Here is a 26495-nt window from a genome sequence, read left to right as displayed (position 1 = left end):
GTGATACCTTTTCAAGTCAATATATACTCTCAAGAACGAGTTTTATCACTTTGAAATTGCACACCTTTTGTTATAGATTCGATCTTTTATATGATCGAAAGTCGATTTTCGGTTTTGGGGTAACTTGGATATGGGTATTTAAGTTGCAAGTAAAAATGAAGCAAATGTCAAAAAAGGAAAAGCAGTTTTCGCCCTTGAAATCAACAAACCGGAAAAAATAAAAACACACAGCCTTTTTATTTTGAAAATAAAACAGCTGTGTTTTTATTTTTTTTCGATTTGTCGATTTAAACGGCGAAAACTGCTTTTTTACTTTTGACATTTGCTTCATTTTAACTTGGGCCTTAAATATAATCTAACCACTGTTTGACATCACTGCAGTTGGAAATTGATTGCAGAATGCTAAAAGAGAACGTGGAATGAATTTTATTCACTTAAGCACAGAATTTGGAAACAACAATAACATTGTTTTGGGTTGAAGCAAACATGATAAACACCATTTTAAGCCGTAGACTGTAACCACTGTAACACGGAAGCTCATTCCTGGTGCTGCAACCACAGACAAAAAGGCGTCACACTCTCATCATTGTCCATCGACCACCTTTTTAACGGTCGATTAAAAAATATGGTAGGTTGCCAATCCACCACCTGCAGCGTTCGCATCGTTTTTGTTCGTGTTTGACGTTTACACACTACCGCCATCTGTTGGCTCGTCGGCCAAACACACTGATTTTAGAATTGGGCGCACGTGTCCTCATGACTACGATTATGATCGCGGTTTGTTCTAAGTGTTACGTCTGTTTGTCTGTGCTGCAACCGTTGTTGTTGTTGTTGTTGTTGCCACGATTTGTTCCGTTCCGAGTTCGCCAACTGAGTGACGTTGCTGTGGCTTAGAGCAGGGATTTTCAGCCTTTTTGGCTAGCGGAGCACTTTTTGACAATAAATCGTTGCGCGGAGCACCCGTTCTTCATTTCCGTTCAAAATCGATTTGTAACACGCTTAAATTGACCCTATAATTCGCACTAAAATCGTGAAGTCAGATTTACAGTCATTGATAAAAGTAAGTAACCAAATGCTGGTTTTCCATACAAAATGCCCAAATTAAGGGCTTTGTATCTCAGCTTCTGGTAGTCCGAATAGGGTCTAAAATGTTTAATGAAATCTTGTTTTTATTCAATAACACGAAAGGGCATGTAACTGCAACTAGTCATCTCTCCCTTACTCGATATTGAAGGGACCATCAAGTTAGGGAGGTATCGAGTTACAGAACACAAAATCAGTGCAACTGCGATCCAAGGGACCATCGAGTTAGCCATGAAAACCAACTTTTACTATGGTTCTCTAACTCGATATCGAGATACGGAACATCGAGTAAGGGAGAGTTAACTGTAATTTAGCAATTTTTCCTGCTCAAATAACGGCTATAACATATTTGAACTTTAATTCAAAAATTGGGTCCATAAATGAACCTTGACACTTTTGATCATGTTTGACGTTCGGTTAGTTGAAAAAAACACCACAGAGTTTTTAGTTTTAACACTGGGGTTGTTCCTATCCGACATTTCGGAAGCGACACGGAAAACAAAATACACCCAAAATTTTAGTTTAAGCCAAGGGGTGTGTCAAAATCTAAAATAAAACATAGAAAAAATGTTTTTTGGACTTCAATAAACGAAAGACATTAAAAATTGAGTGAACATGTGCTTTTAGCCTAAACTTAAGCGTTTGGCACTGATATTGATACAGGGCTTTAGGACCCTATTGACTGAAATTTGGATAACAAGCTACACATTATTTTAAATTTTGGGAATTAATTGCAATGTAGTCATTTTTTTTTAAACTCACAAACGGCGATCGCTCAAAACTAACCGTTTTTTTAATTAAATTAAAAAAAATAAAATAAAATAAAATCGCTCAGTTTTTTTCATTTGTCTTCGAACAATCCTCTGAAACTCATTGAAAAATTAGATGGCTAAAAGTTTGTAGTAGTGTGCATTGTAATGAATTCACTGCTGACACCATTTCAGGTTATTTGTGTTTTGTCATCCAAATTTCAGCCAATTCGGACTACCAGAAGCTGAGATACAAAGCCCTAAACTTAGGCATTTTGCACGGAAAAAAACATTTGATTACTAAATACTGTCACTGAATGTTGATATGTTGGTCTTGTGTGGTACTGAATGAACATTGTCATAGATCTTGTCTTCCAACCCTGTTATGATGGCTGACAATCAAAAGCCTGTTGAAAGATATCCGAGAATGTAGCAGCGGATCAAACATCAAACGATCTAGTAGGCATGGCACAACTTTGACGCTTCACTCCTATAGTAACGTCAGAATGGAATGAAAGGTTTTTCGTGGGGCTCCCGCTTGCCAACATCGATTCTGAGCTTCACATTTGGCGATCCTGCCATAATTTTAAATAATATTTTGTGTTCCTGGAGTGCGTGGATTCGTTAACAAGCGGGAGTGTCAACTAGAAAATGTGTTTGTGTCGAGTGCTTCTTAAACCGCGTGTGAAAATATGTGTTCAGAGTGATTGTGGAGTGAAGTTTGAATCTGATAAAAAAGGCATATATCTGTAAGTAAACAGCAATGTGGTATTTTTCTATGAACAAGAGAAAACTGATTGAAGAGGAAATATGACATGAATATGTATTAGCCGCTTCACTACTCGTTGAAGCAGCAATGTTTCTCTCTGTGCTTGTTGTTGTTCTTATTGAACACCAGCATCACCTCAACTATTTGAGTTGCGCGATGCAGGCTTTGAAGTGAATATTTTGTTTTGCTTTTGAATTCAAACAGATTACTTCGATGAAAATATTAGAATGTAAAAAAAATGGAGAAAGTGTCTCATCTGTTTTATCCGATTCAAAGATTATGTTATATCGAGCTGATTCATCTAAGTTATGAAGTGCGCATTCTGCTTTTATCAAGGACCTATTTTCTGCATAAGTTGAAAGGAAGAAGAATAACGTTAGGAACTGAACTATTGTCGCACCGCCACCAAACCGGATCGCGCCAGTGAGACTCGCGACGCGCCTCAACTCGCGCGATTTTGAAATCAGTTTTTTAGTGTGGCGCTGCATTCTTACGATTTTTATGAACACAGCGCACTATTCACATATTACCTGCGACGCACGGGGCCCAAGAAATCAATAATTATAAATAAATGTTGGTCTTGATTTCTACCGGATACATAATATTTTCTTGCAGAAGTCAGTTGAACATATCCGTGCAAAATGTATAATAATATGTATAATAAGTATAATTTGTATAATAATGCAAAAGAGAAGTGAAGTGTTAAAGTTCTATTAGTGGTTGTCTTGAATGTTAATCAATTTGTATAACTTATCATTTAGTTATATTGTAAATTTTGCACCCTATCGGACGCGACGATTTGTAATCGTCGCCGGTGAAACCGTCGCCAAAATCGTCGCCAGCCAAGCAACCGCTGTGAATTTGACGTTTCACCAGTCTTACCAACACAATAGAAAATCTTCTCCTTCGATTTATTTTCTGGCATTTGACGTTTCACCAGTCTTGCCAACAAAAAGGCAAATCACCTCCTTTGATTGGTTTGGTGGCGACGATTTTTTCAATCTGTTCGAAAGTTGACGGCGTGTTTTGTTGCGAATGAAACAGACAATATCAATCGTACAAAAAAAAAATGCCCGTAACATTTATCAACTCTGCAAATTTCTATATAAACAATAATAAAATTTCGCTTTGTTTGTATGTGATCATTTTATCGTTTCTTCTGTGATAATACGCACATTTCTATATTTTATCTCTCCTGCTTTCAAATGAAAATAAAATAGTTTCAATCAAGTAAGATAGAGTGAAAAATGAATGTTAGTGTGTGCAAATTTTCCTAGCCATGGGCGATTTTAAATTGATGTTCCAAAAGTAGATTTTTCGTTCCAATTAATCGATTTTTTTATGTTGGCACTACATGAAATCCTAATTCATGGGATTTGGTGTTAATTTGAGCCGTTGTTCTTGTAAATTTGCTTACGATTGGAAAAATCGAATCGATTTAAAAAAAAATGGATACAAAGGATTCGATTGAATAAACGAAACGATTCGACGTATCGAATTTGAATCGATTCAGTATTATCGATGTTTTGGTCAAATTTGCCCAATAGTGCACATGATTGTTTTCTTTCCTATTTGATTCAGTACATTGTGTATCCAGTAATGCTTACAAGTTAAGTGTGAAGCATACTGAATCGGTAATTTTTTGTGAATTTTGTGTCGATAATCGGTGAGATCCAAACTATTCAAATCTGCTCAATTCATTATTAGCTCTAAATAAATGCCATGTTAAAAAACATGTATGAATGCAAAAAAAAATATCCTTAACGCGACTGGTAGTTGCAATGGAAAAAATGTCCTTAACACAACTGGTGTTTGCAATGCAAAAAAAATGTCCTTAACGTGACAGGTGGTTGCAATAAAAATAAATATTCTTGCCGCGATTGGAGTTTGCAATAAAAAAAATGTCCCTAAAAGCGACTGGTGGTTGCAATACAAAAGTAATGTCTAACGCGACAAATGGTTGCAAAATATGTCCTTAACGCGACTGTTAGTCGCAAACTTGTTCCTATCAATCAATGTTATTGATATTGCTAGCGCGACTGGTGGTCGCATATTAGTTCTTAGCAATGGTGGTGTACACTTGCCTCCGCGACTGGTGGTCGCATGGTTGTTACTATGAAGTGCTATTGATGTTGTTAACTCGACTGGTGGTCGCATACTTGTTCCATTGTGGTGTACACTTGCTACCGCGACTGGTGGTCGCGTATTTGTTCTTAGTAACTGCTATTAATGTTGTTAACTCGACTGGTGGTCGAATACTTGTTCTTAGTAATTGCTATTGATGTTGTTAACTCGACTGGTGGTCGCATATTTGTTCCTAGCAATTATTATAATTGTTGATGTTAGCTCGACTAGTGGTCGTATATTTGTTCTAAGCAATGGTGGTGTACACTTGCTACCTCGACTGGTGGTCGCTTACTTGTACTTAGTAACTGCTATTAATGTTGTTAACTCGACTGGTTTGTTTGTTTGTTTATTTTATTTAACGGCTATTAACAGCTTGGTCATTCAGCCGTTATCTCGACTGGTGGTCGTATGCTTGTTCTTAGCAAGTATTATTGATGTTGTAAGCTCGACTGGTGGTCGTATATTTGCTCTAAGCAATGGTGGTGCACACTTGCTACCGCGACTGGTGGTCGCTTACTTGTACTTAGTAACTGCTATTAATGTTGTTAACTCGACTGGTTGTCGTATGCTTGTTCTTAGCAAGTATTATTGATGTTGTAAGCTCGACTGGTGGTCGTATATTTGTTCTAAGCAATGGTGGTGCACACTTGCTACCGCGACTGGTGGTCGCATACTTGTACTTAGTAACTACTATTAATGTTGTAAACTCGACTGGTGGTCGTATACTTGTTCCTATCAAGTATTATTGATGTTTTAAGCTCGACTAGTGGTTGTATATTTGCTCTAAGCAATGGTGGTGTACACTTGCTATCGCGACTAGTGGTCACAAATTGGTTCCTAATAAAAGTGATGCACACATGCATGCGCGACTGGCGGTCGAAAATGTATCTATAGAATAATATATGTAAGCCCAATGATGTCTAGTAACTTAGTAGATCAAGGTATGTTATATCAAAACAAGTAACAACAGCCAAACAAGTCTTCGAGTGAGTATTTCCGTGAAAGTACGGTGGTTTGAATGTACAACAAGATGAGAGTCAAACGCTGATGCTACTCTGTTCAACATGTATATGTCAATTTATTAATAGAAATATTTTGTCCAAATTAGTTCGTCTAAGAGATGTCATTGCATAGAATTAGCTTGCCGTTTCTAATGAATGGAACGACATTCAACCGATCAATAAGTTCAACACCGTATCCTACAGCGAAAAAAATAAATGTTTCCAAGTCGCATGTACAAGTGAACAGTTGAGATATGAGACAGTATACATCGGGGAAGTTCTTAGCGATGTGAAAGATATATCCTGAATTCCTAAAAGCTTTCGTGATGACGAAAACGATGTGAAAAGTCATCACTTAAAACTTTTTTTTCCTGAGAAGAGGGAGGATGTGTGGTACTGAATGAACATTGTCATAGATCTTGTCTTCCAACCCTGTTATGATGGCTGACAATCAAAAGCCTGTTGAAAGATATCCGAGAATGTAGCAGCGGATCGAACATCAAACGATCTAGTAGGCATGGCACAACTTTGACGCTTCACTCCTATAGTAACGTCAGAATGGAATGAAAGGTTTTTCGTGGGGCTCCCGCTTGCCAACATCGATTCTGAGCTTCACAGGTCTAATCCCAAAAGATTTGTTTAATTTGATTAAGCAAGCTTTAGAATTAAATTGTGACAATAAGGCTGTACACTCACGGTCTTAACGGACTTCACAATCTGGATACAAGTCGTCGGATAACGTGCACTGAAATTGATACGCGGGAGCACTTATACGGAGGGATGGTAGTGAATTTATTGCACTTTTCTTCTTCACAATCGTACAAAATGTGAACTCGCGACGGTTGTAGGAAAGAGATCTATTCATGCGGAAGGTTTATTTGAGACTGACGAGATCTACACTTTTACTGGTTGACTGACCAGCTGCGATGTTTTTGGACATCGGGTTTCTGCCTGCGATCGGCCCTATCGTCGATCGTGAAGCGATCGATATGATATGGGAATATGAAGCAGACTGATTATTTGTACTGGTTAGAGCGATATAACTATATCTACGCTTATCAGGCTCGACTCGGACACTAGTTATCTAACTATTGATCTTGTAGTGGTAAATAAGTACACTCGTACTGAAACGAAACCTTTCGTTGGTCGGCGCAAACATACCGGCCGCCTTGAAATGACCTAATTTCAACAACTTCTAACTACTTATATCCTAATGCATTGGCATACATCTAAACACAAAAACGGTTCACTGGTTGCTTTCCGGAATTAACGATCGGCTACTGGTGTGGGAATTTCTGCTACTGTTGATCTTTGTCGTCTTGTCACATTTCGCTCTCGGATAGGCATGTTTGGTATCTATCGTTCAATCGTGAGGACCGCCCACGGATTCCTCCACCGCTCGTCTCTGGCGAGAGACGCTTCGACCTCGGCTGAGGGACTTCTTGAGGGATATCTATGAATAAGATGAGAGGCGATTTTTTAACTATACAATTGAAATACATAATGACTTCCAAGGCCAAGGCGCCGATGATGACCCTGCTGATCTGTCCCGAGCGTAGAAATGTTGTTCATGGCACTGGGCCGTGTTTCGCGTGATGCTCGATGCGAACCAAAGGAAATTCAGCTCTAGTCGTCTCGGGATCACTGCAGACGGAGGGAGCTCGTCGGATTAGCTCAGTAGCATCCTTGGAAGGCGATGATCTTCTCCACAGACCCTGCTGATCAAACGGAATGGTGTTTGATTGCACGAATTAACGAACAAAATACAGGACACGTAACTTTGTGTGGGGATTCCTCAACCCCCACAAAATACTTGACGCAACAACTTCTTTGGTAAACAGGTAGACTGAAGATTTGTTGATTTGAAGAACTTCTCAGTTGGGCATAAATCATCAGTTGACATACGGAACTTCAGGAGATCGAGTGGACGGCCCCGGCCGCCGTGGATGGACTATGGAGGATACAACATTCCCTGAGCTTTTTGATCATAATGTAAAAAACAAAAACTTAACTGGGACGCGGAGACCCGAAGGCCTCCGCAGCGCCGGATGACGCTTCATGGAAAATGAATCAATCCTCCTCGCGCGTTGCAGATCGCGCTCCTTCGTTGTCCTGTATTGGCAGGACACAAACTTTGGAGATTGTTCGCAGAAAGTGTCCGTCCTTCGTGCGAACTTTGACGACGCGGATGTTGCCGTCCTTCCCTGGGTGAATCTCGGTGACTCTGCCCATTCGCCACTTAAGAGGCGGAACGTTGTCCTCGCAGAGCAGCACCATGGTGCCGACGAAGAGATTGTTCCGCTGTCTGGTCCATTTCGTACGGGCTTGCAAATTCGACAAATACTGGGTTGCCAGCGATTCCAAATGCGTTGGAGGAAGTACTGCACGCGCTGCCATTTTGAAAGCCTCGATTCGTTGATGTCTTGCAGAGATGGTTCCGGCATTGCTGTGAGAGGCCTACCCACCAGAAAGTGGCCAGGGGTTAGGAATTCCAGGTCATCAGCATCGCTTGAAAGTGGCGTAATTGGCCTCGAATTGAGGCATGCTACAATTTGGGCCACAAGAGTGGCCATTTCATCCGACACGAGAACTGTATTGCCTAGGGTACGCTTTAGATGTTCCTTCATCGACTTCACGGCGGCCTCCCAAAGACCTCCGAAATTTGGCGACTTCGCAGGGATGAATTTGAAGTTGATGTTTTCCCAGGATGTCTCCTCAGTAACCGCCTTGATGAAATCTTGATTGTTGAACAATTTACGAAGCTCATCCAATTCACGCCGTGCTCCAACGAAATTTGTTGCGTTGTCGCACATCAGAATTTCGGGTCGACCACGGCGAGAGACGAACCTTCTCAGTGCCGCGAGGAAAGCTTGAGTCGTGAGGTCTCCTACCACCTCCAAATGAACAGCCTTCACAGCAAGGCATACAAATACTGCGACGAAACATTTTATTGGACCGCCCTTGCGATAGGGATACTGAATATAAAACGGACCACAGTAGTCCACTCCTACGCGCATGAACGGTGGAGCTGGAGTGACACGTTCTGTTGGTAAGTCCGCCATGAGTTGCTCGTGAAACGTCGGTCGTGCGCGAAAACATCTGACGCAACGATGAATGACCTTCCGCACCAGGTTACGTGCTGACAGTGGCCAATACTTTTCCCGCATACTGGCGTTGTCCAGCATGCAGATTCTTCTGATGATAGTGAACGGCGATAAGGATCGATAGTGGGTGATTATTGTCTAGGATGACAGGATGCTTCCGCCCTGCTGAAATGTTGGCATTCTGCAATCGGCCACCGACCAGGAGGATTCCATTCACTATGCGTGGAGCTAGCTTCCTCAGCCTTGACGTTGACTTAACTTCACCAATTCTGCGCAGCGCTGCAAGATCTTCTGGGAAGCTCTCTTGTTGCGCTAGTGAGAGAAGCTGATGCAAGGCTTCTGCTCGTTCCTCGTGCGTTACGAAGCCAATTCTACGATCGCTAATGTTTCTACAGTTGTACGTGAATCTCCGAATAAGGGACACAGTGCGAACTAGATCTTGAAGTGAGGATCGTAGACCAAAGATCGGGCTGGGTTCGACAACTTGAGCTGGTGCTGATACCATTGTTCTTTCTTCGAGTAACGCAGGATCTAAATCGTCAGAGTTGATGGTTGCAGTTTTTGGCCAGGAAGCTTTGTCCAAGCACAGCCAAGGTGGTCCTTGCCACCACATTCCGTAATCTTTTAGCTGATCTGGAGCCATTCCCCTTGACAGAACGTCCGCAGGATTGTCTAGTCCCGCGATACCTCCACGGGTGATGTGCTGGATCTCGGATACTCTATTGGCCACGAACATAGCCCAGCGCGATGGAACAGCAGCAATCCAGCATTTGACGATCATTGAGTCAGTCCAAAAATACGGTTGTGCCGTGATCTTTATGCTTTGAACGACCTTTTCATATAAATGTGCACCTGTGAGTGCAGACGATAGTTCTAAGCGAGGAATAGATGTTTGTTTTCGCTTCTTTTCTAGGTCTTCGAGTGGAGCCACTCGGGATTTTGCCGTCAGCAGTGCTGATGTAACCTTCCCGTCGAACGATGTGCATCGCAGATAAATGCAGGCACCATACGCCTTCTTGGACGCATCACAGAACATGTGCAGTTCGGCGAATATTGTGTCGCTTCCAAAAGCAATCCAACGAGGGACTTGGAGATGAGTGAGACCTTCTAAACTTTCTCGAAATTCTCTCCACCAAGTTTGAAGCTCGTCCGGTAGAGTATCGTTCCAGGAACACTTTGTTCTCCAAAGGTCCTGGAGAAAAACCTTAGCTGGAACTAAGCTAGGTCCAACCAGACCAAGTGGATCGAAGAGCTTCGCGAAATCGGACAGAATAATTCTCTTAGTAATCTCAGTAGCAGCGTTCCACTGAGGTACAGTGAACCGGAAAATGTCCAATCGAGGTTCCCATTTGATTCCAAGGGTTTTGACGGTGGGGGTTGAGAGTTCGAGATCTAATGACGAACATTCATCTCGTAAGTAAGGCGGGATCTGATCCAGCACTTCTCGAGAATTGGAGCTCCACTTCCTCAGCGTAAGTCCGGCCGTTCCCAGAACGTGAATCAGGTCTCTTGAAAGCTGCCCTGCTTCCTCAACGCTGTCGACGCTCTTCAGCATATCGTCCACATAAAAATCATAGATGATTGTCTCAGTGGCAGCAGGAAAGTTAGCCTTTTCATCCTCCGCCAACTCCTTCAGGCAGCGCATGGCTAGGTACGGCGCAGATGACGTGCCGTAGGTGACGGTAGTCAGCACAAAAAATCGAATTGGTTTTGTAGATTCTTCTCTCCACAATATACATTGCAGTGGATGGTCCAGAGGGTGCATCTTAATCATCCTATACATCTTCTCGATCATCGTTGGCTTTGCCGACGATATTACGCTGGAGGTCTACGGTGAATCGATCGAAGAAGTGGAATTGACTGCAGCCCACTCGATCGCAATTGTGGAGGAGTGGATGAGCTCCAGGAAACTGGAATTGGCTCACCACAAAACGGAGGCTGTTGTTGTCAACAACCGAAAGTCGGCGCAGCAAGCGGTGATCAGTGTAGGCGACTGCACAATCACTTCGAAGCGCTCCGTCAAACACTTGGGGGTGATGATCGACGACAAGCTTACCTTCGGTAGCCATGTCGATTATGCCTGCAAGAGAGCCTCCACAGCTATTGTGGCACTGTCCCGGATGATGTCCAATAGCTCTGCGGTGTACGCCAGCAAGCGTAAGCTTCTGGCCAGTGTCGCCTCGTCCATACTGAGGTATGGTGGCCCGGCTTGGGGCACGGCTTTGAGTACCGATAGCTACCGTAGCAAGCTAGAGAGTACTTATAGGCTAATGTGCCTGAGGGTTGCGAGCGCGTACCGTACCGTGTCACACGATGCACTTTGTGTCATCACCGGTATGATGCCTATTGGTATCCTTATCATGGAAGACATAGAGTGCTTCGAAATGCGCGGCACAAGAGGCATACGCAGGACTGCCAGACTGGCCTCCATGGTCAAATGGCAGCGTGCGTGGGACAGTTCCACCAAGGGAGTGTGGACTCACAGGTTGATTCCGAGGTTAGATATCTGGGTCAATAGGCGCCATGGGGAACTAACATTCCACCTAACACAGGTCCTTTCGGGTCATGGATGCTTTAGACAATATCTACACCGTTTCGGTCATGCGGGTTCTCCCGAATGTCCAGTTTGTGCAGGTTTAGAGGAAACGGCGGAACACGTTTTGTTCGTGTGCCCGCGTTTCCGCACAATGCGTGACCGCATGTTTGCCACATGCGGTCGGGACACGACTCCGGACAATTTGGTCCAGAGGATGTGTGCAGACGAGTTTGGCTGGAATGCCGTTTCATCGGCTATCACCCACATCGTCTCGGAACTCCAAAGGAGGTGGCGTGTGGACTCGAGGAGTGACTAGTGCAGACGCTAATCAACAGGTGGTCCAAGGGTTCGCAGTCGGCTACGTAGGTCATACCGGTGCCCTACGGTCGAAATCGACCCTTACAGCGATTAAGTGGCCGCGGGGAGAACATCCTGGTAGCGCTGCTGTCGTGGCGCCGGCCCACTGGGTGGGTACGAGCCTCTGGTTGTTCGGGGCAGGTGGAGGCCCCTTCGTCAGCAATCCCAGCTCGTGCTAGCTGATAGGGCCTGAGCCTTCAGTAGGTCAAATTGCGAAGCCCGCAGTATCAGTTCTTGATACCTGCGGTGCAGCTGGGCGCGGGCTTAGTGGTCGACCCTGCCCGCCTTCAGCGGACAACGGGAGGTGAGGACCACCCGGGAAGCTGGCAATGCGCCAGCATGCTACCTTGGTGGACCCCCATAAGCGTGTCATCGATGTTCGTTGCTGCATGGCTACGCAGCTAACCTGGAGGATGCGATGTGCAATAGCCCCTCTCCGAAGCAATGCCTTCTTGGTGGTCCCGGAGAGACGAAGGGTTTGGCGGCAATGGAAATGGTTTAGTGGGTCGGGGGTGTAGTCCTGTTTACTGCTTGTATGTAGTAAATGGTCCCCAACCCCACACTCCCGGACCTCGGTCCGGAGTCTGTTGAGCAGATTATCCCCCCATTGCTTAGAAGGAAAAAAAAAAAAAAAATACATCTTCTCGATGTCGGCTGTCATCGCGTACTTCCGCAGGCGAAAACGCAATGTGATTGAGGTGAGATCCTCCTGGACTACAGGACCCACCATTAACGCTTCATTCAATGAAACTCCAGAGGACTCAAGCATGACGCATCGAACACGACACGCAATTTAGTAGTCGTGCTGTCGGGCTTGAGCACCGCATGATGTGGTAAAAAGTACGTGATTGGAAAAGTGCTCAACTCTCTTGGTGATACCTCGCGCATGTGCTGCATCCGGAGGTACTCGTCGATGAACTCGATGTACATTTTCTTCACGGCTGGATCCATGGCCAATCTTCTTTCGAGTGCCAAGAATCGACGACTGGCTATGGCTTGCGTATCTCCCAGACGCTCAACCAGAAACTGTTTCTTCGGCAACTGGTCGATGAATCGGCCGCTTGGATCTCTTTTCGTCGTTTTCTCAAAATGCGTTTCACATGCTGATTCTTCCAAAGACAGCGTGCTAGTGGTGCGACACGATTCCAGCTCAAAGAACCGCGCCAACTCTTCTTCAATTCTTTCGGTAGCGCATGCTGACACAGATGGCAGGGTGATTGAATCATTCGGAATTCCACCGGACACGATCCAGCCCAGCAGCGTGTTCTGCAGTACCGGACCGGAATCGCCCAGCTTGATTTGACGTTCGGCGTCAGCTCTAGATACACTTCAGCTCCAATTATCAGATCCACTGCTCCAGATTCGTGGAATGTTGGATCGGCCAAAATCAACTCCTTTGGAACATTCCAGGATCGAATATCGATGCTTCTTGTTGGGAGATCGACAGTTACTCGGGGCAAAACGTGAAATTTAAGGTTTGTCACGTATTTTGAAACGAGCGAATGAACTTCAGCGAAAACTGCTTTAGTGGATGCAGTTCGCGCCCCATCGATACCAGCGATCGGTAGGTGCTCACGAGTTCGTTTGAACTTGAGCTTTTGAGAGATGGCTTCAGACATGTAGCATCGCTGAGACCCAGAGTCCAGCAACGCACGAGCGAGTATGGTGTTACCGAACTGATCGCAAAGGCTTACGACAGCGGTAGAGAGCAAAACAGTGTGTGAAACATGGCGTGTTGTTGAGAGAGGTGCAGTGTGGTAACTTGTACTGGGGCAGTCTGTGGCGGAAGTGTGTGAATGAGCATTACTTGCATTGGTGGAGTTTTTATTGGAAATTGTCTTTCAATAACGGAAACTAGTACACGAGAATTACTGTAGAAACACTTATAAACTTTATTAAACGGAAATAAACACGGGAATAAATTCAGAAAACGATGCTCTTACTTCAGTGGCGCTTTCACTTATTTGAATGAGAGAGGGGATGAATGGCGCGCTGGATGCGCTAACAAGCTTTTCGCCATCACAGTAGGTGATGCTTTCGCGTGTTGCCTGATGTGCGTCACAGTTGACAGCACAGCCTTGTCGGTAAGAGCATCTTGATCGTTGCTCCTTCCAATACTCCTCCTCAACGATCTCCGCCGGCCAAACCGAGCAAACCAGCGAACTTCCGAAGCTTCACCTGCCCAAGTGCCTTGGTGAGTATATCCGCAACCATCTCCTCTGTGGAACAGTAAAGCAGCTCCAAAACTCTTGCTTCGCATAGCTCCTTCACGAAACACTGACGAGTCTCGATGTGCCTCGATCGCTTCGTTGTCCGTTCCGAACTGACAAACTTGATACAGCTCTGGTTATCTTCCCAGAGTGTCACCGGCTTGAACGTTGGCTCACCGAAATCCTCAAACAAATGTAGAAGCCAAACAGCCTCTTGGCTCGCCTCGCTCAACGCCACGTATTCCGATTCCATCGACGAGAGTGTGACGAAATCTTGCAGACGGCTTGTCCACGAAATCGCTCCTCCGGCATACATGAATACGATACCACTTGTAGACTTGCGAGACTTCAAATCGCCCGCCCAGTCCGCATCCGAGTATCCAACAAGCTTACCTTCAGAGTCTCCGTATCTTAACTGCCAATCCTTCGTCCCTTTCAGGTAGCGCACCACACGTTTGGCTGCCACCCAATCGGCTTCAGTCGGTGCACATACGCATCGTCCCAAAATCGACACACTAGCAGCAATATCGGGCCTCGCACAGACGGCGATATACAGCAACGCTCCCACTAGACTCCTGTACTGGCCATTCGATTTCAGTGGTGGACTCTCCTCCCTGGTCTTGACGAATCCATCTTCCATCGGGGTTTTCGCGCACTTGGCATCGACCAAACCAAATCTCCCAGCAACGCGGTCTATGTAGTTCTCCAGCGAAATACCGTACTTACCACCTTCTTTCCGGATTTCCATTCCCAGGAAATAGTTGGCATCTCCCAGGTTGGCCATCTCGAACTCCTTGCTCAGGGCAGCATAGATCTTTTCGATCTCCTCCTCGCTTTCGCAGCCCAGCAAAATATCGTCGACGTAGACCAGCAATCGCTTCCCGTTGACCACTTTCGTGTAAAGACACGGATCAGCTCGACTCTGTTTGAACTTCAAACTTTGGAGGAAGGCGTGCAGACGATGATTCCAACAACGAGCAGATTGCTTCAACCCGTAAATGCTTTTTACCAGCTTACACACCTGCTGCTCCTTGCCTTCAACCACGAAGCCACTTGGTTGCCGCATATAGAGCTCCTCTTCCAGCTTCCCGTACAAATATGCAGTCTTCACATCGAAATGCTTCAGCACCAGGTTCCGTTTCGAAGCGATGGCCAGAAGTGTACGCAAAGTTGTTTGCTTTACAACTGGCGCAAACACCTCATCATAATCTTGCCCATACTTCTGGTTGAATCCTTGGGCGACCAGACGTGCTTTGTATTTCACTGCTTCTCCAGCAGCGTTTCGCTTAATTTTGTACACCCACTTGCAGCCTACTGATTTTCGCCCAGCAGGCGGGTCTACCAACTCCCACGTTCCGTTGTCCTCGTGAGATCGCAGCTCTTCAGCCATTGCTGTTCTCCACTCAGCACTCTTTTCACAGCTCAAAGCCTCCTGTAGCGTTCTCGGCTCCATCTCCTCCTCTGGGGGAAGAGTGCCTGCCACGAAAATTTCCTCAATGAGCCGCCGTGGAGGTACACCTTTTGTTGACCTTCGAGACCTTCTTGCGATTTCTTCCAACGGAAAACCATGGAACGAACTTGCACTTGATGAAACTGAATAGTCCGACATGTCCAACTCTTCCAGGTCTTCATCTTCTTCTTCATCGCTACCTTCTTCTGTTACAGATACTGGATCGATTTCTTCAATCTTCTTCCCCAACGATATAACGACTTCTTCTTTTCAGGAATCACTGATGCTTCGTTTTCTTCCCCAGGAAACTCCTCCTGACGCCCGCTGGGCACCTCTTCTTCACGCACTTCAACGAACTTCGCATCGCGGCTTATCAAAATCGTATCGTTGTCAGGGTTCAGGAAACGATATGCTTTCCTTCCTTCCGCGTACCCGACGAAGACCAACTTCACTGCCTTCGAATCTAATTTTCTCCGTTTCTCCCTCGGCACATGAACGTACGCCTCCGAACCGAAAATACGAATATGGACATACGACGGTTTCTTACCGTGCCACAATTCATATGGTGTCTTTTCCTTACCCGACGACGGAAGACGATTTTGCAAATAGTTCGCCGTGTTCAACGCTTCACCCCAATACTTTTTGCTCAAACCGGACTCAAGAAGCAAACACCGAACCATTTCAACTTCGTACCGATTCTTCCTCTCCGCTTTACCGTTTTGTTGCGGAGAATACGGTGCCGTTTGTTGCAAGACGATACCACTTTCAGCCAAGAAACGCTTGAACGCCGTGCTCGAATATTCTCCTCCTCCATCCGTACGAATGATTCGAGGATACCGGCCGAAATGGTTCTTCACCAAACTACAATACTCGCGCACTTTTTGTTCAACTTCCGACTTCGCCTTCAGCAGGTATACCACCGTGTAACCACTGAAATCGTCCACTAGAGTCACATAGAACCGATTGCCGCTGGGTGTGGCAACTTCCATCGGTCCACCAACGTCCGAATGCACTAAATCGCCAACCGCTGACGAATTACTTTCGGATCGCTTCGGAAACGAAATCCGACTCATCTTTCCTTTCAAACAAACTCCACACACGCAATTTACATTACATTTCTGTAATTTCAGACCGAAACCCAAATCGTGTCGCACTATTTTTGCTATTGCTTCCGGATCGCGATGACCCAGCCGACGATGCCACAGATGCTCACACGATTCTGGATGGTCCTCAGTCGTTGCCAGTGCTTGCTCAGGGAACTGCTTCAAACGATATAACCCCCCGCTTCGCTCGCCTACCAGCATCACTTCCTTGTCACGTAGGACTCGACAGCCGGATTTCTCGAATACAACGCTGTATCCAAGATCACAAATCTTACCTACGGACAGCAGATTACCAGCGAGGGACGGCACGTGATACACATCGTTGAGCGTAACGTTCATCTGGATTCCACTTCCCGTTAACGATGCCACTTTTCCGGTTCCGGAACCACCGGACTTGATGCGGGTACCATCGGCCAAGCATATTTCCACGCTTTTACTGCGATCCAGATCACTCAGCAGCTTCACGTCACTCGTCATATGCGACGTCGCTCCGGAATCCAAATACCACTTTCCGGGGGCACACGGACTCGCTGCTACCAGACACATTTCCATCACACCGCTTGAAACTTCCGCGGCCATGTTCACTTTCCCAGCATCTTTCTTCACTTTGTCCGATTTTTCTTTCAATTTCGGACAGTCTCGCCGGAAGTGTCCGGATTGGTGGCAATGATGGCACACAACACTTTTCTTCTTTTCGAATTTGCTTTTGCCACTCATCGTCTTCAGAGCCTTTTCACTGCTCTCCACACCACCCCCACACGCTTGTCGACGACGCCACTCTTCGCGCAATTTGCTTTTCACAAAGTCCACAGTCACTTCCGTCTCCGGTCGGCTCTCAATCACATTGATGAGGCTACCATACGACATCGGGAGGCTCGAAAGAATTAACGCCATGAACACTCTGTCCTTTAATCCCTCTCCCATCACTTCCAGCTTGTTGTGCAATGCCGTCATTCCATTCAGATGCTCCAGCAGGTTGTCTTCTTCTGCTAACCGCATCGAGCACAACTTCCGCAACACGTGCAAAGTCGAAGAAAGAGACGACTCCTCATGAATTTTCTTCAATGAGTCCCACATCTCCTTCGCAGTCGTCTTCCTGATGATGTGGACCAGTTGCGTGTCTTCCACAGCCAAACCGATCATGGCACGAGCTTTTCCATCCTTCAGGATCCAGTCGGCCGACGGCTCGTCAGGCTTGTCTTCCACCACAACCGCGAATAGCTCTTCTTTCACCAGAAAAAGTTCCATCTTGAACTTCCACACCGCGAAATTATTGTCATTCAACTTTTCGAAAGATACCTTCACGTCCGCCATGTTGTTTCACACACACACGCGACGCCTCGACCGAACCGAAAAATATCTTCGAAATTGAAGCACAACTTTACCGGAAATACCGTTCTACAGTTCTCAGTATACTGCCGGGACCATAACCTATTGGAAATTGTCTTTCAATAACGGAAACTAGTACACGAGAATTACTGTAGAAACACTTATAAACTTTATTAAACGGAAATAAACACGGGAATAAATTCAGAAAACGATGCTCTTACTTCAGTGGCGCTTTCACTTATTTGAATGAGAGAGGGGATGAATGGCGCGCTGGATGCGCTAACAAGCTTTTCGCCATCACAGTGGGTGATGCTTTCGCGTGTTGCCTGATGTGCGTCACAGTTGACAGCACAGCCTTGTCGGTAAGAGCATCTTGATCGTTGCTCCTTCCAATAGTTTTGTGAATCTGTGCGTCCACTTTGTGTAGGCTGAGTGTTTGTTGACTGACCGTTTGGTGTTGGCTTAGCTTGTGGTGGTTGCGAGTTCTGTCCTTGTGGTTTCTTTATCGGTTGATTCCCATTTGACTGTCCAGATTTTGTTGATGAATTCGCGGTGGTCGACGAGTTCGCGTGAAGCAACGAGTGGTGACGTTGACCACAATGGAAGCACGATCCTCGAGTGCAAAAACGAGCGATGTGTCCCGATGACAGGCAATTCAAGCAAAGCGAGTGTTTCTTCACGGCATCAACCCTTTCCGCAATTCGCATTTTGGAAAACTTTTCACACTTAAAGGCGGAGTGAGCCGATTCTCCGCAAAACGGACAGCAACTTGTTGATTGGACACCAGCATGACTTATCGACGGTCGTACAGGTTTCCTCGATTTAGCTTGGAACTGCTTTCCAGGAGTGATAGGCTGCAGCACCGAACAGTGACTCTTCAAAAACTTTATCAGGTCCTTATACTTGGGAACTTCTTTAGAGTTGTAATGCGACTCCCATTGCCTTAATGTTAAGGGATGCAGACGCTTGCAAAGCATGTACTGCAACAGCGTGCTCCAACCTTCCGTGTCTTCACCAATCTTGGTGAGCATCTGAAGGTTTTTCTCAAAACCGTTCACTAGCCTACTCAACGATTCGAAACTTTCTTGTCGAAGAGACTCGAGTGCAAATAACGAATCCAAATACGTCATTACCAGCAGCTTCTTATTCTCGAATGCATTTTCCAATGCCTCCCACGCAATGGCATAATTGACAGCAAACATCTCGATCGATGCGATCTCTTGCAGTGCGTCGCCCGTGAGAGTGGTTCTGAGATAAGTGAATTTATCCATGGAAAGGCAATTGTCGTTGTGGATTATGTTCTTGTAGGTGTCACGGAATGTAACCCAATCCGAAATCCTTCCGCTAAAGGTAGGCAGTTTTAGCTCGAATAGCTTAACCTTAGACTGCGGCACAGCTGCATTTTGGTACAGCTGAACCTGCTGCACGCAGCTTGGACCAGCCTGAAGTAAATTGAAAAAGGCTTTCTTCAGCTGGTAAACTTCGTTCTCGAAATCCTTAATGATTCGCATTATCATGATCGTGCTGTTTCTGCAACCTGATGTGACGTTGCAACTTGGCCTTCTCTGACTCCTCGGTATCAGTGGAAATATCACCATCTCCAACATTTCCGGTCAGCATCTCGATCCTCAGTCGCACACCAACAAATTTCTCCCATATTTCATCCAGTTTGGCGATGCGGAGATCGACGTCATGTCTGTCGGCCCCTGCTTGATGGGCATGAGCAAACTCCTTCATGTTCTCCAGAGAAATCCGCAGAGAACACTCCTGCTTACACAGCAGTCGGTAATCATCATTCACTGACATAATGGAACACTATTGTATCTCACTTGCACTTCACTCGAACGCGACACTCGGATCGACCACGCGGTTTGACTGGACAATGGGGGTTTTGACTGGGAAACGGACAAAGCAAACCAACCAACGAAGCGGACAATGCCTAGAGAGGTGGCGGACTGGTCAGGGCTCAGCTCAGTACAAAATTATATGGACGACACAATTTGATCATGCAAGCAATTGTAATAATCTTTATTGAAGGATTGAATTTGACTCCACTGCTCAATTCACTTTCCATCGGCCGCGGTCTCACATGCAACAAAGACCCGCGCCACAGACAAGCCTGCCCACAGTACTTATCCTGTTATCCTGGCAAATCCGTCCGGCCTCGTCTGGTAGCTCCAATGGTGTCCTTGATCCGCCGCAGCTCTTCGCATAGGCGAACGGTAATGATGAACGAAGACGAAACACACTTAATGTTGAAGACGCCCGTGTCCTATTGTTCTCCCTCGTGGAGAATAATCAGCGACCACGCGTGACGCGGCAGCTCAGCAGACGGCAACTTTTTCACTTCACTTTCGCGTTTTCCGACGATCCGGTTCGATTCGGACCAAAAATGTTCACTCACGGTCTTAACGGACTTCACAATCTGGATACAAGTCGTCGGATAACGTGCACTGAAATTGATACGCGGGAGCACTTATACGGAGGGATGGTAGTGAATGTATTGCACTTTTCTTCTTCACAATCGTACAAAATGTGAACTCGCGACGGTTGTAGGAAAGAGATCTATTCATGCGGAAGGTTTATTTGAGACTGACGAGATCTACACTTTTACTGGTTGACTGACCAGCTGCGATGTTTTTGGACATCGGGTTTCTGCCTGCGATCGGCCCTATCGTCGATCGTGAAGCGATCGATATGATATGGGAATATGAAGCAGACTGATTATTTGTACTGGTTAGAGCGATATAACTATATCTACGCTTATCAGGCTCGACTCGGACACTAGTTATCTAACTATTGATCTTGTAGTGGTAAATAAGTAGACTCGTACTGAAACGAAACCTTTCGTTGGTCGGCGCAAACAAAGGCCTTACACAATTTTTGGAAGTCTCATACAAAAGGTTTGATAAGGGGGGAGGGGAGACTTATATTTGGGCGATGTTTAGTCAGACTGAACCAAGCGCTTTCCAGCAATTAAAGAAAAACGTACTCTAAGAATTCTGACCAGCACTAGATTTGTAATATGTTCAGTAATTTATCTATTTGATGAAACATCTGTATCGAAATTGCATCGAACAGATCAATTTTTTTTGAGTTATTTACAAGTATTTACAAGGCCTAAATACAATCTAACCTGCTCTGTCGGAACACCAACCATTTTTAGTTCAAACAACTAGGCGAGTTTCTGCAGCTAAACTTTTTCTTTCTTAAGTCTTCATTAATGAGTTAAACACAAGTTAAACACTCAAATTAATGTTTATAAAACCCGTGAAATGTTCCTAATTTTGCATAACTAATGGTTTCAAAATTTCGACTATTATCAGAGATACTTCAGTTCAGTTTTTTTTCGACCTGGATAAGTATACCAACAAAACTTTCACACCCTAAAAATTCCTAATTATTCTTTCGGGAAAAATTGGTTCTAAATCCAGGAAAACCCAATTTTGCAGCCAACACTGTCTCTATGATAAAATTTTTGCTAACAAAATACTTTTAAACTTTCAATTCAATTCATTGTTAACCCAAATGTGTGAAAATATTCGAGGTACATGGAAGTTCGATATTGATAGAGATTCAGACACCGTGTGTATAGGACTCGTAAAAATTGTGATTTGCCATCCACCATAACTCGAAAACATCTTAAGACGTTGAATTAAAACCATCTCTAAATGTTCAAGAACACAAATCAGGAGAACAAAGTAGTGGTCCTAAATTAAAATTTCATCGATTTGTCCGCAACCGGCGAGCTAATAATCGATCAAATTTTCAGTGCGATTGATTTTTTTTGTTCTCTTGAAAATTCTATATGTGGCTTGGTTTGAATTAATTAGGATGATCATAAAACGAAACTAAACTTCAAATTTTCTAGAGCACGAGTCTAGAGAACCAAACAATGCTCTGATCTCAAAATTTGATCGATTGGCCATCACCAGCATTTAAGGTGAAACATCTCGGAATCCAAAGATGGCCTTCACAATGGCTGACTTGTGCCCCTACTCACGTTTTGAAAGGCACTAAACTGGAGAAATAGTTTGCAAACGTTTTTGATATTCTTATTTTAAGCTTTCTGATAGTGCACAAAGCCAAAATAAAAAGTTCACTGTTGTTGGATGCTTTCTTCGCGAGATTTGTGCCTTTGAAGTTTCAATGCAATCTTAGAAGTTGATTCCAAAACGTGTCACCTTAACCAATTGATCAAATTTTCATTGCGAACGGTTGTCAGGTTCTCAAGTTCTATGCACTCAAAAATTCAAAGTTTGGCTTCGTTTTATAATCACCTTAAGGTTGGAATCAACTTCTAAGCACAGACAAACAGACGTAACACTTAGAACAAATTTCTTCAAAATCCATCGCCCAGTTTACACCATCATCATCTGGTGAGCATGTTGCACGAATAGGTGTTTCGTGCAACTAGACCAGCAGATGGCGGTAGTGTGAAACGTCAAACGCGAAGAAAAACGACGCGTGCGCCTCTAGTTGTGAGATTTGTAACATAACGTATTTAAAATGGATCATTAAAATAACCAAAACGGCCGCTATGAAAAGCATAGATAGCGCCACCGTTGTGTGTTTGACAGAACAGTAATGCTGTCACAATGTTAAATCCCATATACAGTGGCGCCTTTGTTTTGATGCGGTGAGCACTGACAAAAACTACATTCAATGATCCATTATCGTTAAATGAGTGGTCGATGGAAATTTCGTCAACGTTACGTCTGTTTGTCTGTGTTCTAAGATTGAACTAAAACTTCAAAGGCACAAATCTCGTGACGAATTCCATCCAGAATGAGTCGAAAAAAATAAAAATCGTGCTCGATAGTCTTCGATTTGGATTAAATTTTGCACATGTTTTTGATATGGTAGAATAAGTGTTTTCCATAGAAAAATTGACCATTTTGACTCAAGTGTAACTTTTGAAAATGGCCTATACATTTTTGCATGCAACTTATTTGAAAAATTCTAACTCCGAAACTGTTGATTTAAGAGAAAAATGCTCTATGAAGAAGTTGTAGGGAATCATTTTGACTATAAGAAAAAAATATACACTGAAAAAATATTTTATTAATTTTCATAAAAAATGAAAAATAAAACTTAAATTTTAAATTACACAAAAACCCCATTTTTAATATTTTTTAAATTTTCACCATAGAATCTTGATAGTAAACAGATGTTTGGGACAAAGTTTCATGATGGAGAAATTTTTAATAAAAAAGTTTTTCTGTGAACAACTTTTGGTCAATTTTCAAAATTTTGATTTTTTGTCAAAATAAATACGTTCTGATGATACAGTAAGCATCTTAAAATGATTCTAAGCCATGATGATTATATGAATAATTTCTTTAGAAGTAGCCATTTTCGAATTATATCGACTTTAATGCAAAAAATATTATTTAAATATTAAAATAGGCCATTTTCATTAGTTATTCGCGATTCTCCATCAAGAAAAATAAGTAAGTAGAAAGAAATATGATCTTTACTCTCGTAAACGTATTATTTTGATAGGAGAAACGCGAATATCTTATGAAAATGGCCTATTCTAATATTTAAACAATATTTTTTGCATTAAATTTGATATAATTCGAAAATGGCTGCTTCTAGAGAAATTATTCATATAATCATTCTGACTTAGAATCATTTTAAGATGCTTACTGTATCATCAGAACGTATTTAATTTGACAAAATATCAAAATTTTGAAGATCGACCAAAAGTTGTTCTTAGAAAAACTTTTTTATTAAAAAATTCTCCATAATGAAACTTTGTTCGAAACATCTGTTTACTATCAAGATTCTATGGTTAAAATTAAAAAAATATTGAAAATGGGGTTTTTGTGTAATTTAAAATTTAAGTTTTATTTTTTATTTTTTATGAAAATAAATAAAATATTTTTTCAGTGTATATTTTTTTCTTATAGTCAAAACGGTTCACTACAACTTCTTCATAGAACATTTTTCTCTATAATCAACAGTTTCGGAGTTAGAATTTTTCAAATAAGTTGCATGCAAAAATTTATAGGCCATTTTCAAATGTTACACTTGAGTCAAAATAATCAGATTTTCTATGGAAAACACTTATTCTACCACATCAATAACATGTGCAAAATTTAACCCAATTCGAAGATGGTCGAGTTCTGTGATTGACCGATTTGACATGGAATTCGTCTCGTGAAGAAAGCATCCAACAACAGTGTACTTTCTATTTTGGCTTTGTGCACTAGCAGAAAGCTTAAAATCAGAAACGTTTTCCGAATTTTTCTCCAGTTTAGTGCCTTTGAAAACGTGAGTGTGGCAATGGATCATTGAATGTAGTTTTTGCAAGTGCTCACCGCATGTAGGATACTCACCACTGTATGTAGGATCAAGGGGGTGGTCACTCTACGCACTTCAGTCGGCACAGCTGCGCCTTCAGAGCGCCAACGTGTGCCAAGTGCGCCAAACATGCTATAATACTACATGCCATAAAATTCAATGAACTGAAATTATGGAAAAACGTTCTCAGCAAGCATTGACATTTTATTTATTTTTTAATAATTTTCTTCTTGTTTGTCTCTTACTCATTCGTCAGGAAGTGCTTCTAATGGGGCGGTGGTTTTCGATGATGCTTTTTACATTATTACAGGGGAACACGGGAATGCCTAGTAATGTTTATATGTAACATTTCAATAAGAAGATGTGGAAAATGACCCACACTAATTCCAAGATACCAGCTATTGAGTTGACTGACTGACGCTATTTTTATCCTTTTCATAAAACTTTTTATTCAAATTCACTATTTCACTATTTCTCGATTACTTTTTCAAATCGACGTAAGTAACTTCCATACAGTTTTGAGGAAATTAATTCAGAAGAATCACAACCTGTCTTCTAAAACTGTTTTAAAATGAATCACCTTTTTCACATTTTTTCACCGTGTACATTGCTTAAATTTTGCATACAATAAGCTCGCATTCAAAAACTAGGGAGTTCCTGTTATTTCCCACAAAAAATTTATTACAAAATGATAAGCCGATTTATTCAGTTACTTTCGACGTTTTTGTATCAGTGTAAAATCGGCTCAAGTAGTGTTTTGTTTTGATTCGTGGTTAAGTCACTTTGTCTCTCCATACAGCGGAGCGGCGAAAGTAGTGGTTAGGTAGCGAAAGTTGAAAATCTTACTTTCGTCGTTTTGTAATTCCGGAAAGTAAACGTTCTAAAAGTAAACTCGAAAAATCGAGTTGGTTTAGAGCAAAATGTGTAGAATTTCGTCTGCGAAGCACGTAGAATTTTTTGACTTGAGTCTGTTTGAATAAGTTTTCGAGATTTAATTCAAGACATGGATTTAGTGCCAATAACATAGCCTTCAGTTCGGCTCGGTGGGCTCTGCGCGCTAAAGCTTCGTTATGAAATAAACAGAAGATTCATAAAAGTTAATCAATATAATTAAATATTGCTAGGAGGTCCTTCTGAAGCCGAAACCAATGTGAATTATTTTCGATTTGATAGATGGTAAACAACTCAGAAAACTCAATGTTTGCTGAGACGGGAATTTCAGTTCATTGTGATTTTTATAGCAACCTATGGACCGATGCACGAGTTCACTAATTTGACGTATGAGCGGTGCCGAATTCACTGGTTTCCATGGTCACATAAATAACACGGCACCGCTAAAACGTCAAATAGTGAACCCGTGCATAGGTCCATTTTGGAAAGCTGTGTCAAGCAGTGCGCCGAAATGTGCAATAGTTGCGCAAGGCACACTGCGTAGAGTGACCACCCCCTTGTATGGGATTTAACATTGTGACAGCATTGCTGTTCTGTCAAACACACAAGGCTACGGTGGCGCTATCTATGCTTTCCATAGAGGCCGTTTTGGTTATTTTAATGAACCATTATAGTAGGAATAATGATATAAAGGATTCTATTTTGATTTGGCATCCGGGAAAGCTAAACAGAAGGACGAGGAAGCCTGAAGTAGGGGCTTAGGTATGCGGACCGTAGCGTCCACTATCCTATCGACTTGCCATTTTACGTGGAGGATGAAAAATGCCACCGAGTTCTCGACCATTTATAACTGCTTAACACCTGTTCCGCGAAAAAGCAAACCGAACCTCTTTCCCCCCTCTCTCTTTTCCAGCTTTAAGCAGCCTTCGACCGCACTATGGGCTATAAATTTATTACCGTAATTTGCCAAATTTATGGAACGGCAAACAGTGAAAACTGTGCAAACGTGCTGTCGAGCTGGAAAATTGGATCCGATAATGCTCGACCGGCTCTATCACTGGCCACCCGTGTTCCCCCCTCATACTCCACTTCCCCACCCCACCGGGGACCATTGTTGGGGTCGTCGGTCGGTATCCGCCCCCGATCCGCCGGATAACGAGTTAATAACCTGGAAATAGTGTCCGGCGTGGTCGGGCGGAGAGATACGAAGAGGATGCGAGCGTGAAGCATTTGTAGTATTTCAAGGTTTGCGGTAAGGTCCTGCCTTCGTTTTGTGCTAGCGAGAGAGAATGATTCAAATGCCGAGCCGAGATTTCAGTCGACTGATAAATGAGACTTTTTCGGAAATGAGCGGCAGATGGAAATGAGCCGAAACGGAATCCCTCCGGTACATTTCTGCAGGTTTCCGGTTAGTCGATTGAAGTTTTTGGGTGGCCGTCGACAGGGCCGGTGTGTTCTTCATTGGCTATGATTAAAG

General features: G+C 43.5%; 1 protein-coding gene across 1 annotated transcript in view; it reads right to left on the bottom strand.

The window, feature by feature from the left end:
• LOC5568402 (putative epidermal cell surface receptor) overlaps positions 1-26495 on the bottom strand; it is a 666851-nt gene that overhangs the window by 3450 nt on the left and 636906 nt on the right. The gene's annotated exons all lie outside the window — the stretch shown is intronic.

The sequence above is a fragment of the Aedes aegypti genome, chromosome 1 (assembly GCF_002204515.2).
Source record: "Aedes aegypti strain LVP_AGWG chromosome 1, AaegL5.0 Primary Assembly, whole genome shotgun sequence".
In the NCBI taxonomy this organism is placed as follows: domain Eukaryota; kingdom Metazoa; phylum Arthropoda; class Insecta; order Diptera; family Culicidae; genus Aedes; species Aedes aegypti.
Note: the sequence above shows the minus strand (reverse complement) of the source record. Positions and strands in the feature narration are given on the sequence as shown.